This window comes from Elephas maximus, chromosome 18 (genome assembly GCF_024166365.1).
Source record: "Elephas maximus indicus isolate mEleMax1 chromosome 18, mEleMax1 primary haplotype, whole genome shotgun sequence".
In the NCBI taxonomy this organism is placed as follows: Eukaryota; Metazoa; Chordata; class Mammalia; order Proboscidea; family Elephantidae; genus Elephas; species Elephas maximus.
The window spans coordinates 24,010,308-24,023,257 of NC_064836.1; the positions used below are offsets into that span (position 1 = coordinate 24,010,308).

Consider the following 12,950-nt stretch of genomic DNA (forward strand, 5'->3'; position numbering starts at 1 on the left):
CAAGAGAAAAAAGAACTCCAGATGCTATCTTACAATTTTTAGTGCTCTTTGTCCTTACTACCACTTAAAGGGCTCTTTGCTTCTGAGCAAGGATGAATGTCTTATTGCTGCTAAAGACCGCTGTTAATCCTTTATTTTTAAGTTGAGGTATAATTCACATAACATAAAATTCACTATGTTGGAGTGTCCAATTCTGTTGCTTTTAGTCTATTCACTGTGTTGTGGAACCATCACCACTATCTGATTTCAGAACATTCTGGAAGAGAGAGAGAGGAGGGGAAAAAAAAAAAAAGAGAGAAAGAAGAAAACTAATAGCAGTCAATCCACTATTAATTTTTTTACGGTAGTATTTTTTTTTGTCTTGCTTGCTTGCTTGACATTGAGATATGAAAATTAAGCTAATTGTAAAGCAGGCAGGTAGAGTAAATAGGAATCTTATTAAGTTTTGAATTACATGTGCTGTTGTGTCAATTTTCATTGCTTTTAATGAAATATCCGTGCAATCCAGGCTTTCAGGTTTCACCCCATTATAACTGCTTAAGCAGAATGGCAGATGGATAGGGATGGATATTTTGTGCTCGTTTGACTTGATGTGGGTCATAGAAAATTGAAGGCAGAAATATCATTGGATGAAAAGAAAGTAGCAACAGCAGCAGAGCACATGTTTTCTTGTTTTGTCAGAAATGCCTGCTTTCTTCCTTTCTCTTTCCCTTCCTAGTGAAGAATTATAGTTAAACTTCCTTTTAAGAAACTCTGTTTGCTCAGCTTCAAGTTTAATAATACATTCATAAGAATTTATAAGTATATTGTGAATTTATAAGTATGTTATGAAACGATTCTTAAGGATTCTTTTCTTAAAGAAATGCACGCTTAAATACCACCCCTTCCCAGATTGAGTTAGTTGTGTAGATTTAGGGGGAAAAGGCTACAGTGATGGGAAGAGGAATAAGAAATAATTGACCCACACTGATGCGTTAGAGGTGTTTGAAAAGATAGACTTGGAGAGAAATTATAGGGTCGCTATGAGTCAGAATGGTCTCCATGGCAAAGGTTTTTTGTTGTTGTTAATTTCTTCAAAAAAAGGCAGTGAGAAAAAATTGAAATGAAAACATTTAGTTTACCTTTGACTAATTAGACATGCATCTCATACTGCTGTACTTTTAAAATACTTTTGAAGCTGAAAAATCGTCACATTAACGCAACACAAATGTACTGTGTGAACTATGATTATAGGAAAAGATTCACTAACTAAACAGGTATTTATTAAGTAGCTACCATATTCCAGGCACCATCCTTTCTGTTGAGGATAAAATGGCGAGGAGACGCAGGTCCCTGCTATCAGTGAACTTAAAATCCAACGGGGAGAGAGCCTTTATGCAAAGAATCATGTGAATGAATAGACGCGGGGAACCGGCGTGCGAAAGGAAAGGGGGAGACTGCTGACACAGCGCGGGGGTTGCAACTAATGTCACAAAACAATTTGTGTATAAATTTTTGAATAGGAAATTGATTTGCACTGTAAACTTTCACCTGAAACACAATAAAATGAAAAAGAAAAAAAACAAAGCTCTCGTTATTAAAAAAAGACAGGCAAAGATAATCCTTTTATAGGGAAAAAAGTAGATTATGAAACAATGCGTATGACTAGCCCCCATTAGTGGGCTATGTATTTGCATTGGAAGCAGATTAGAGTATGAGCCTTATTTATTTACCTCAGGTGCTGGGAATTTAGTGTGGTTTTATATTGTAAATTCTTCTGTTATGGGTAGTTTAAAACATGTCTTCAATTATGAAAAGAGCAAAAATAATCAAAAGAATACTCGTGTAGCCAGTGTTTTAAATAAAGAAAATCCATTGAGATGGCTTCCAGCTCAACAGTTTTCCAGCTGGGTTATTGGCCAGGGGAGGGGCGTCCAAGTGACCAGGTGAGGATGGTCCAGACCAAAGGACCAAAGGGAGAGGAGAGGAGGCCCCGCCCAGGAGTCGGGGGCGGGGCGGCCCAGAGGGTAACGCCCCTACAGGTCACGTGGCCGGTGACTGCCAATGGCTGCCTCAGAACCCACCTCCGGGACTGGCGAGGCGCCAGTCTGTCCTCACCAGGGCAACAGGCTTTGCTGGCGCCCTGTGACGGGGACTGTGCCTGCGCCAGCGGCTGTCAGGCCTAGGTGAGTCTGGGGCCGGCGCCCACCCCGGGGGCCCGACCCCCGGGGTCGGGTCTCGCGCAGCCGACTTCAGGGTCCGGCGGGCGGTGCTGGGGTCGCGGGGGGCAGGGCCACGGCCTGCGGAGCGGGGGGGACAGGGCTGGGCTGGGCGGGCCTGGGGAGGGGCTCCGAGGGCACCTGGAGCGCCCACCTGTCCCAGGGCGACCACGACGCTGGGTGTCTGTTTGGATGTCTGTCACAGCCGGCGCCTCACCCAGTGGGCGCCTGGATGTCCTGACGCTGACCATTTGGCCCAGCAAGCCTGAGAAGCCACCCAGGGAGGGTGTGGTTTAAGAAATAAATATATATGACTATATTTCAGTATATGCATTCATATTACACTGTGTGCCAGTCTGTATGATTCTAGCCTTGATTTTATGCAATCAGGTAGGTAACATAATACGGAATATGCATTTATTTCAAATTCATCATTTTGACAGGCTTTTTAGCGTGTAGAAACTCAAATTTGTAATTTTGGAGATTCCCCCTCTGTATTTGAAAAGGAGGGGCGTTAAGGTGGAGCATTTTCCCGAGTGCACCATCCTCACTAAGGGATTTAGTTAACCCTTAGTCAAGACATTGTAAATATCTTAAGGCGTTATTACCTTTGTTTAAGAAACTTGAGGGTGAGCGGGCATACCGCCTGACTCCTATTAAACTCGTTTTAGAAACCTGACTTGTAGACTCACCTGCCTTTTTGAATAGGTGCCAGCTTGAATAGACAGGGCTCACGGAATTGCCAGTCAAAGGTAAGGTGTCTCCGGAGGCCTGCAGGTGGCGTAAAAGAAGAGCGGAGCTGGACACCCTGCTTGGGCCACCCCCCTGATATGGAATATTTAAGGATACGTGTGTGTGGGGGGCGGCGGGAGCAATAAGGGTGCGGAGTGGGGTGGATAGGTAAGAGAATTATGCCTGGTTTTAAGAAACAGCTTTTTACAATCAGAATTTTTTTTTTTACAGTGAGTAAGTCAGTGGAGTCATGCTCCTTATCTGCAAGGGTGAGTGGAAGTGCTGACAATTGAGAATGTGGAGTGCTCTCAAGTGCCAACTGGCCTTTTGGAGAGAAAACTTGATGTTTGGAGCACTTACTGCCTTTTCTAAATTAAAGGTGGTGGGGGTGGCGGTAAGAGAAAGTGGATGGACTATGAACATTGATGCTGGAAAAGCAACTCCCAAGTGTGCAGTTTGTTGATAGCAGGGAAAAAAAAAATCAGCCTCAAATGCCAGCAGTGCTTTTATTTGTCTATTTTTTTATGTATGCTTCTTTTTAATTCTGAGATGTTTTTAAGAGAGAAATTAATGGGGCCACCAAGAGTTTTCAGGGAATGAATTTTACAAAAATCTAAGTGTTTTTAAATATTGCAGTTATTTACTTACATATGCTGTATATGAGAAAAGTCCTTAGGATTATAGCAAGGAGAAAGAAAGAATATCCAGGAATGAAATTTTCACAGTTCTCTAAATTCTCCCATTTCTCCTCTTGTCCATTTTTCTTTTCTTTTTTTTTTTTTTCCCCTCCATCCACCCCTTCCATCTTGACCCACCAAACCAAACTCCTTGCTGCCGAGTTGATTCCAACTCACAGCGACCCTTTAGGGCAGAGTAGAACTACCCCATAGGGTTTCCAAGGAGTAGTTAGTGGATTTGAACTGCCAACCTTTTGGTTAGCAGCTGAGCTCTTAACCACTGCGCCACCACGGCTCCCCTTGGCCCACAGTCCTCCTTAACTCACCATTGTATTAGAAATAGGTTTTGCTATTCTGAAAAAAGAACATTTTACTGTACTTTTCTGCTAGTGGTTGCTTTTGGTGTATCTTTAAGCGCTAAACAGGTAATTCATGGAAGTATTTTAATTGATAAAATGACGCCTAGGCTCCGAGGGAGATGGAATGGATGGTATAGGAGGACGGCATGCAGAGGCTGCCTGCATAGTCCCCAGAACTCTATTGGAGATCATAACATGCCTCAGTAATCGCCTGAATCTGAACGTACAACTTTAGGAGTTGATGTAAGTGACTTTGCGCATGAATTTTGGAACTCAACTCTTTCTCAATGGAAATTTCTTCAATTAAGCCATTTGTTTATATTGCTTTTATAATAATGAAAGCTAACATTTATTGTGTACATTCTGTGTGTGAGACCTTTTTCTAAGTGTCTGGTGTGCTTATGGGTAAGATCCATTTTAGAGATGAGGAAACTGAGGCACAGAGAGGTAAAGTAACCTGCCCAGATCACTCAGATGATAAAATTGAGCTAGGATGCAAACCCAGGCAGTTTGTTTCAAAATTTGCTTATGTAATCACTGTACATGACAGGAGGGAGCCCTGGTGGCTTAGAGATTAAAGTGCTTGGCTGCTAACTGAAAGGTCAGTGGCTCAAACCTACCAGCCTGTCTGTGGGAGACAGATGTGACAGTCTGCTTCAGTGAAGATTTTCAGTCTTGGAAACCGCATGGGGCAGTTCTACTCTGTCCTGTAGGGTCACTATGAGTTGGAATCGACTCGAATGCAGTGGGTTTGGGTACGTAACAGTAATGTAGAGTTTATTATGTATGCCATGTATATGTTGCAAGACTAATTCTCCCAACATATATGCCATCTGTAGATTATCAATCCAGTTGCCATTGTGTAGATTTCCACTCATGAGGACCCCATGACTTTTCAGAGTAGGACTGCACTCCAAAGGGTTTTCAGTAGCTGTGACCTTTTGGAGGTGGATTGCCAGGCCTTTTTTCCAACACAACTCTGGGTGGATTTAAACTGCCAACCTTTCAGTTAGTTGTGTCACCCAGGGGCTTTATATATATATATATGTGTGTGTGTGTGTGTGTGTATTGTGTATGTCTATATATATATATATACACACACACACAAATACATATATGTACACGCATACAAATATGTATATATATGAGTATATAAATGAATGAGTATCTAAATGTGTATATATAAATATATATACACAAATATATATAAATATATACACAAATATATATAAATGTATGTATAAATAGGTACCTGTATCTGTGTAAGTGCATCTTTATCAGTGTGAGCGCGTCTCCCTCCGTGCGGCGCCTCTCTCCCTCCGTGCGGCGCCTCTCTCCCTCCGTGTGAGCGCCTCCCGCTCCGTGCGAGCGCCTCTCCCTCCGTGTGAGCATATCTGTATGTGGCGGACACAATTCAATCCATCATAACCAGGCTTTTCCTATTTCTGGGAAATGAGCAACCAAACACAGGTACCAATGGCAGATAACAGGCAGGTGAGGTAAACAAGAGAGGTAACACCTGAGCTTGCAACGTGTGGATGAGATGATTCCCTTTGTCGAATAAGGGACCAGTGCATGGCACGTCCTGGAGCAAATTCCCTTCAAGCATGACTGCTTTAATATCCCAAACAGAGGTGGACAGTGTTGTGGCTGTTTTCCCAGTGAAGACCCTGAAATGTGGAGGAGTTAAGGGACTTTTCTAAAGTCAAACACTAGTGAATGGAGGATCCAGGCCTCCGTCCTTCACTCACCATTTGTCTTTCAAAGTTGTTGTGTACACTCCCCTAAATACCAGGGATAAACCAGGATTGGGGTTCACGCTGCGGAGGACACTGTATGATGTGCCCGGATGGTGTTGGCCAGTGTCCTAGTCATGTAGTGCTGCTTTAACAGAAATACCACAAGTGGATGGCTTTAAGAAACAAAAGTTTATTTCTTCACAGTAAAGTAGGTTAAAGTCCAAATTCAGGGCATCAGCTCCAGGGGAAGTCCTTCTCATCAATTTTCCCCGGACTAGGAGCTTCTCCACACAAGGACTCTGGGTCTGAGGGATGCACTCTGCTCCCAGCACTGCTTGCTTGGTGGTATGAGGTCTTTAGGTCTCTGCTTGCTTCCCTTTCATTTTATCTCTGTGAGATAAAAGGTGGTGCAGGTCACACCCCAGGGAAATTCCCTTTACATTGGATCAGGGATGTGACCTTAGTAAGTGTAAGTAATGTGACCTTACAATCCCACCCTAATCCTCTTTAACATGAAATTACAATCACAAAATGGAGGACAACCACACAATACTGGGCATCATGGCCCAGCCAAATTGATACTCACGTTTTTGGGGGGACACAATTCAATCCATGATAGCCAGAAACCTTCTGGGACACATCATTCCTGAAAACTCAGAGACACTTGGAATAAAATCAAACCTGAGAACTTGTAGAAGAAAGCACTGGGCTGGGAGGGAATATTGGTGAGTTCCCACAAGTTTCCGAGTTGGGAATCAGAGCTACTGAGAGGAAAGGGCTGGAGATGTCAGGCCACGGACACCTGAATTTGAGGAGTTACGCAGAGATGGGAGGGGAAGAACTTGACAATTTTGAGGAAAGAGCAGAGATGTCCAGTCCCCTGATTCTCATCTCTTCATCTTGATCGTTTTCCCCAACAGTCTCTCTTACTTGCCAAGGTCTCCATCCAGATCCCAACTGGAAACTTCCCAGCACCTGAAGCAGCTCACAGGCAGCAAATGCCATGTTACAGGAAGACCCACTGCTCGGAACATGGGGTCTGTGCAAGTGCCCGAGCAGCAGGATGACTGATGCCTCAGCCCTTCTCAGCCCATCCTACTGTGCTCACATCTAGCCCTGCACACCCCAGGCATCCCAGGCCTGCTATAAACCTCATCACATCTCTGCTTCTCCAGGGCTTTATTGTTGTCATGTAAGGTAGGTTTCCTCTTGTTTTTAAGGACCTGTTTTGAATACAAGACTACATCTAGATCGATTTAATCCTAGAATTTCAGTCATTGTTTGGGAAGGAGAGAAAAGAGTGCTTCTAGGATGCTCCTTGGAAGAGCCCGAAGGCACTGGAGGTCAGTTGCCTTCACCACAGGAGGATGGACCACCCCACTCCTGCTGGATCAGATTCTTTCCTGCACAGAAATAAGGTAAAGGGACTACAATTCTCCCTGACTACTTTCATAGCTCATATACACACGATTAAAAGGACTTCTCATAAATATGTTTTCTGCACATTGCATCTCCTCCTATCATCAGAATTCAGAAATAGCAGACTACTATGGCTTATTTAATAGTGCTCCTGAGAATTAATGATGCCTTTTTCTAGAGTGAATGCAGAGAAACAGCTATGTCCCCGAGAAGCCACGTCTTAATCCTGTCAGGCCAAATCAACTACACACGAAAAGCCCTGGGTGTGCTGAGGATCATTGAAGATCTGTTGTCTGGCATCTTTCTAGGAAACAGAAAAACAGCACCTTAAACAAAAGCGCAGTCTCCAATCTCAACTGTAGAAACAATAGTTAATGACCAATAAGGCAGAAAGGTTGAAATCCAAATTCCATTAGTAGATTATTAAGAGAGAGGGAGATTGATAGGATACCCACAGAAAGCTCCCCAAGCCGAGCCAGGGCTTCTGAGAAATGGATGTTGAAATTGATCACTGGCGATTTATCAGTGAGCTGTGAGAGGCCAAAGCCAGACTGTCCCCAAGAGCATTCTGAGGACATCAGTTAAGGCTGGAAGAAAGAATTGGTCAGTCATGTGTGGATCAGGAAAACAGGGGACACCTGTATCTTTTACTTTTCACAGCACCACAATCCATCCAGCAGCAGAGGAGAACAAGAAGAGAGAAGCAATGAGAATCCCTTCCAACAAAACTATCTTTAATCCCAATTAACAGAGGACTATTCTGTAAAGTAAAGTAAAGCTACCGTTCTTCATTTCCCACCCTGGAAGTACATGTGCACCCTGCCCAGTGTTTGGCCTCCCTCTCTGTCCTCCTCGTATCTGTACTACGGCCAAGAAATAGCACTGGGATAGGGGAGGGTCTTTAGCGTGATGAGGAGAAGGGGGTTGATAATCCAAATCTGTGGAGGGGTCTCCAATTTGAGGGTTTGACACATGGAAGAGGAGAGCTTGCTATTGGCTGAAATGCCACCTTACTTTTCTCGCAAGTTGAGGTGTCACACTTTCTTTTCAGAGGCATTGAGGGTTGGACCTCACTGCTGACCAAGGGTTGCCTCCCAGAGACCCCAAGGTCAGCCCCTGAGTAGGGCCTCTTGGCAGCAAGTGATGGGGCTCTAACTTGAGCTGGGATCTTAGACTTGGTAGCTGTATGTCCAGGTTGGCTAAGACTCACTGTCTCAGGAGCTAGGGGCTGGGACGCTTGCCAGGTGCCCCGAACTCCATGGTGCAGAATGCCGGAGGCAGGCAGAGGACTCTTGGAAAGACCCCAGGGCAGTAAGCTTTGTTGAGGTGCCAAGAGAAAGTCAAGGCTGGGGAGATCCTCCTCTTCCTTCTCTGTTTCTTCCCTGGACCCTTCTCCTTTCCCAGGTGATTCACTAATAGGAGAGGTTTCTAAGAACATTAAGGATTCTCTAGTTCCCAATTTCGGGGAGGTGTTACTGGAATGCTGATGAGGAGAAGTTAATTGTTCAGACTTAGGTTTCTTTGACTTTGGACTCCACATAAAGTGAGCAAGTTCTTTTGGCTTAGACAGGTTACTGTCTCTTCTACAGTCTTTCGGCAGGTCATCTGCATTCAGCCTTCTTGTGCCCGTTTTCTTGCTGATCCCTAGCTGAAGACCATGGTTATCTGTGCTCCCTGAGTCTTGACTGGTGTCATACTCTGTACAGAGTGACTCCATGGGTGGCATACCATAAATTGGGGGTGCCTCCACACCCACTCCTCCTTTCAATTCCAGTAGTCGCTTCTCTACCAGCTGAAAGGAAGGAAAATGTGTAATTACTGATTCTGTACAGGTTGTGAGAACACATGGATGAGCTGGTGGTGGAGAGCATGATATTGGGACAGGAATCAGGGAAGTCAGTGAAATGAGTGTGGTTCAATAACAGTACTGCAGCTCTACTTGTCCATCCTCCTGTGTGGTTTTCCCAGCCACAATTCCTTACCGCTCCTCCTCTCAGCCACTCCATTGTCTCCTACCTCCTGGTTCTGCACCTGCTTCCACACGTGGAGCTGACCTTCCCCAGAAGCTGTGCAGCCGAGGCACTGTTAGGTTAGGTGAAATCTTGTGGGTTTCATGGTATTATTTTCCCTTCCTCCTCTGGTTTACCTGGGTGAGAGTGAGCCCTTCTTCTTCCTCCAGCTTCTGTGTTAAGGACATGAGATCTATCTGTGATTCTGGTGATAATAACATTTCCAGGAATTGAGGGTGAATAACTGCTTCTGCCTGATAACAGAAGGAGGAGGCATGTGAACATCCTTGACAAGGAGTAACCAGTGATTCAGAGGATCTCAAAGACAATCATCCTCTCCTTGAATGTGCATCCGATGGTGTATTAAAACATCACCACCTCAACCTACACATAGGCAAACACAGGCACACGCACAGACACATACACACACACGAGAAAAAAGGCACAGGGTAAAAAAGATCACAGGGTAAGGAATGAAGCTTAATTACAATGTCCGGGGCCAAACTCCAGATGTTTGGTGGATGCAATGCCAAACTTACAGAACCCACGGATACCAAACCTCGAGTCCCAGCTCACCTTGGTAATAAATTCTTCCGGTGAACACAGCTTGTCAATGTAGCTCAGGAGTCCTGGGTCTGGGTACATCCCAGTGTCTTCCTGTTGTTGCTCATATTCCTCTTCTTCATGTTTTGCATCTGGCTCCACAGTGGCCGAATGGGCAGGTCCAAGCAGACCTTCCGTGATTTCGACATACTCTTTCACAGCTTTAGGAGGGATCTCATTGGGTTGCTTGGCCTCCCAAGGGCACTGGGGTCTATGTTGCTGCTGGTTGAGGGGCTGCACCTTGGGATCTCCCTTCCTTGGGACGAACACTAAAGGAGAGGTTAGAAAGAAGGAGGTAAATTTGGCAGAACATTCCAGGCCATTTGACCTGTTACGGATTGAGTTGTGTCCCCACAAAATGTGTGTCAACTTGGCTAGGCCGTGATTCCCAGTATTGTGTGGTTATCCACCCTGTTTTGATCAGATGTGATTTTCCTATGTGTTGTAAATCTTAGCCTCTACAATGTTAATGAGGCAGGTTTAGATGCAGTTGTGTAAATGAGGCAAGACTCAATCTGCAGGATTAGGCTATATCTTGATTCAATCTCTTTTGTAATATAAAAGAAAGAAGCCAGTAGAGAGGAGAGAAACTTTATGTGGCCCAGAAAGAAATTCCCAGAGTAGAGCCCGTCCTTTGGACTCCAGGTTCCTGTGCTAAGAAGCTCCTAGATCAGGGGAAGATTGATGACAATGCCTTCCACTGGAACCAAAAGAGAAAAAGCCTTCCCTGGGAGTTTCGTACCCAGATTTTGGAGTTTTAGCCTCTTAGACTGTGAGAGAATGAATTTAGCCACTTAGACTGTGAGAGAATGAAATACCACAAGCCATTCACTTGTGGTATATCTGTTCTACCAACACTAGATAACTAAGACACCACTCAAACATACGTTGGAAGGGCAGATTTTTTGGAGAGCCTAAAATGGTTCCTGGTGAGATGGGCACACCCGAAGCCACAAGAACCGTGAGAGGAGATGTAACAGGTAGAATGTCCAAGAGAATCATCCTGTGAGGAAACTTGGAACTATTGCTTTTTCAAGAAGTCCTTTCATTGAGACCCACGTTTTAGGCTGATTAGATATTGGATCTCATCTTTGATAATCTGTGTGATCTTTGATAATCTGTGTGAGACAATAGTTATAAAACTTGACCGCCTCATTACTAGTGTGTAACGAAGTGTAGCTGAGAGCCCAGGCTTCCGTCAGGCTCTACTGATAGAAACAGCCGTTGCCCCCCCTTGAAAGGGAAGTACCCCATGTGAAGACAATGCCTTCTCCAAACATGGCTAGTCTCTACATGCCTCCTTTGATCCCTGGACCTTAGCTCCTGTTGAAATTGGTTAGCCATACCTGGGTGCTGGCCAGCCACAGTGGATGAAGGCTTCTGAGGATCAAGATGCCTTGAAACTGGAGGAGGCAGGCACACGGACACATTCCTCTGCTGCAACTTCTGAGTCTGTAACTCCTCCTCTGCTTCAAACTCCATGAACCTGACAAGGGTGGAGGAGGCACGGGCCCTGCTGAGAAGAAGGCAAGGCACACCAGGAGCCCCAGCACCGGGCAACAGTCGATTGTAGGGCAGCAGAGAGTGCCTTCCGTGCCCCGGCAAGGTGCTGAGTAAGTCCATTTCCCAGGAGGGAGTTTCTCTCTGTGGCACACACACACAGTTTGGGGGCTCCTTACGTGTTCACATCATCCCTTCACCTGTAGCATAACTCATCATAACTTAGGAAGGGTGTGAAAGAAGTGAGCCATGCCTTCTTGGAAGCTCCTCCTGACAGAGCCATGGTGCTCACTTCCTTTCCACACCCTTAGCACCTGATGGCACACCGCAACTCCGACAGTGGCTGGTTGATTTCAATCAGAACTATGTGACACACGGCAGGACCCCACTTAGGTACATCCTGCTGCAAGACTCTCCTGCCCTTTCCTAACATACACACATTAGAGCTGACAGCTTGAGCCTGGTATGGGATGAAGTTGATTGCAGATAACACCATGGACTAGATCCTAGATTCCCCGTCCTGGTGTCAGGCTTTGAGCCCATGAGCTATAAACCAAGGAGACAAGTGATCCCAGATATATTGGGAAGAAGGTGGAATCTAAGGTTTCAGGAAAGCTTCAGACTCCTATGATGATTTTTTTAAAACCAAGGAGGGAAAGGCAATAAGGGTGATAGACACGTCCACAGGTTGACTTGAGATATTGCCATCCCCTGAACAAAGCTTTCCAGCCTGGGCCATTCTTGGATGGCTACAGAACAGTTTTGTGCCAGTTGTCATGTGGAAGGTTGGTCCCAAATTTCCTGTCAGGTATACGGACACTGAGGCAAGGAGGAACCTGTGTGGTACATCGTATCCCCTCACTGCAGAGTGTCTACGGCTTGGAATTTATCCCCATTGGTAGCCACAGTGTTTATCCCCATTCCATCTTAACGCTCTCAATATCGAGGCATCCACAAATAATATGTAGAAGGGGTGCATTTCTTGAAGGAGGTAGGACAGAATTCCAAGCAGTGAATGTGATGGTAGACACTGAGGGTACAGAGGGATCATCGGGGAACTAGGAGCCCTGTCCAAGCGCACACCTCCTCCTCACAACATCCCCTCCGACTTGTACCAACACAGCCAGGCAGCAGCCACTCTCAACCCACCCTCCTCATTCAGACCCCATCACTCGGTCCCCATAGAGCTGGGATGCCATGAACTCACTTTCCTGCCATCTCGTAGAAGATCATCCGGTCAAAGTTGCTTTTGTGCTCCCATTCCTGCACAGACCGCCACAGTCCCTCCTCCAGGGTCATGGTGGGCTTCAGTCGGGCCAGGGATCGAAGGACTGGGCTAAAACCACATGCTTGTTTGTAACTTCCTACAAGTACGTATTCTATCCCCATCTTGACCCCACCCCTACACATATCCCCTGCCCATCATCACATCTGTCTTGCTATTTCTCTGTGTCAAATCCCTCTTCCAGTGTTTGAGATTTCAAGTGTTTTTTTGCCTCCAGGATACCAGTGGCAGGGCAACTACACTAAGATACACTCCCAGGAGGAACAGCCCAAAGAAAAGAATGTGCTATGAGTCCGTAGGACTGTGGGCAGAACGACCTGGCAGAGCACCTTAAAATCTACTCTAAGATCAAGTCCAAGGGTCCCATGAATGAACATTTTCGCCAGCTCCCAGATGACTTTTGAGTAGAGGTTCTGCTCTTTGGTGAAC

General features: G+C 45.5%; 1 long non-coding RNA gene across 2 annotated transcripts; it reads left to right on the plus strand.

The window, feature by feature from the left end:
- Nucleotides 1-1,925: 1,925 nt before the first annotated feature.
- Nucleotides 1,926-7,977, plus strand: LOC126061826 (uncharacterized). Of its 2 annotated transcripts, XR_007513890.1 has the most exons (6): nucleotides 1,942-2,165; nucleotides 2,907-2,950; nucleotides 3,162-3,199; nucleotides 4,023-4,209; nucleotides 6,626-7,123; nucleotides 7,785-7,977. It is a non-coding gene; the product is annotated as an uncharacterized LOC126061826 (long non-coding RNA). The 2 variants fall into 2 exon arrangements; XR_007513889.1 differs by lacking the exon at nucleotides 7,785-7,977 and having other exon boundaries at nucleotides 1,926-2,165; nucleotides 6,626-7,218.
- The last annotated feature ends 4,973 nt before the right edge of the window (nucleotides 7,978-12,950 follow it).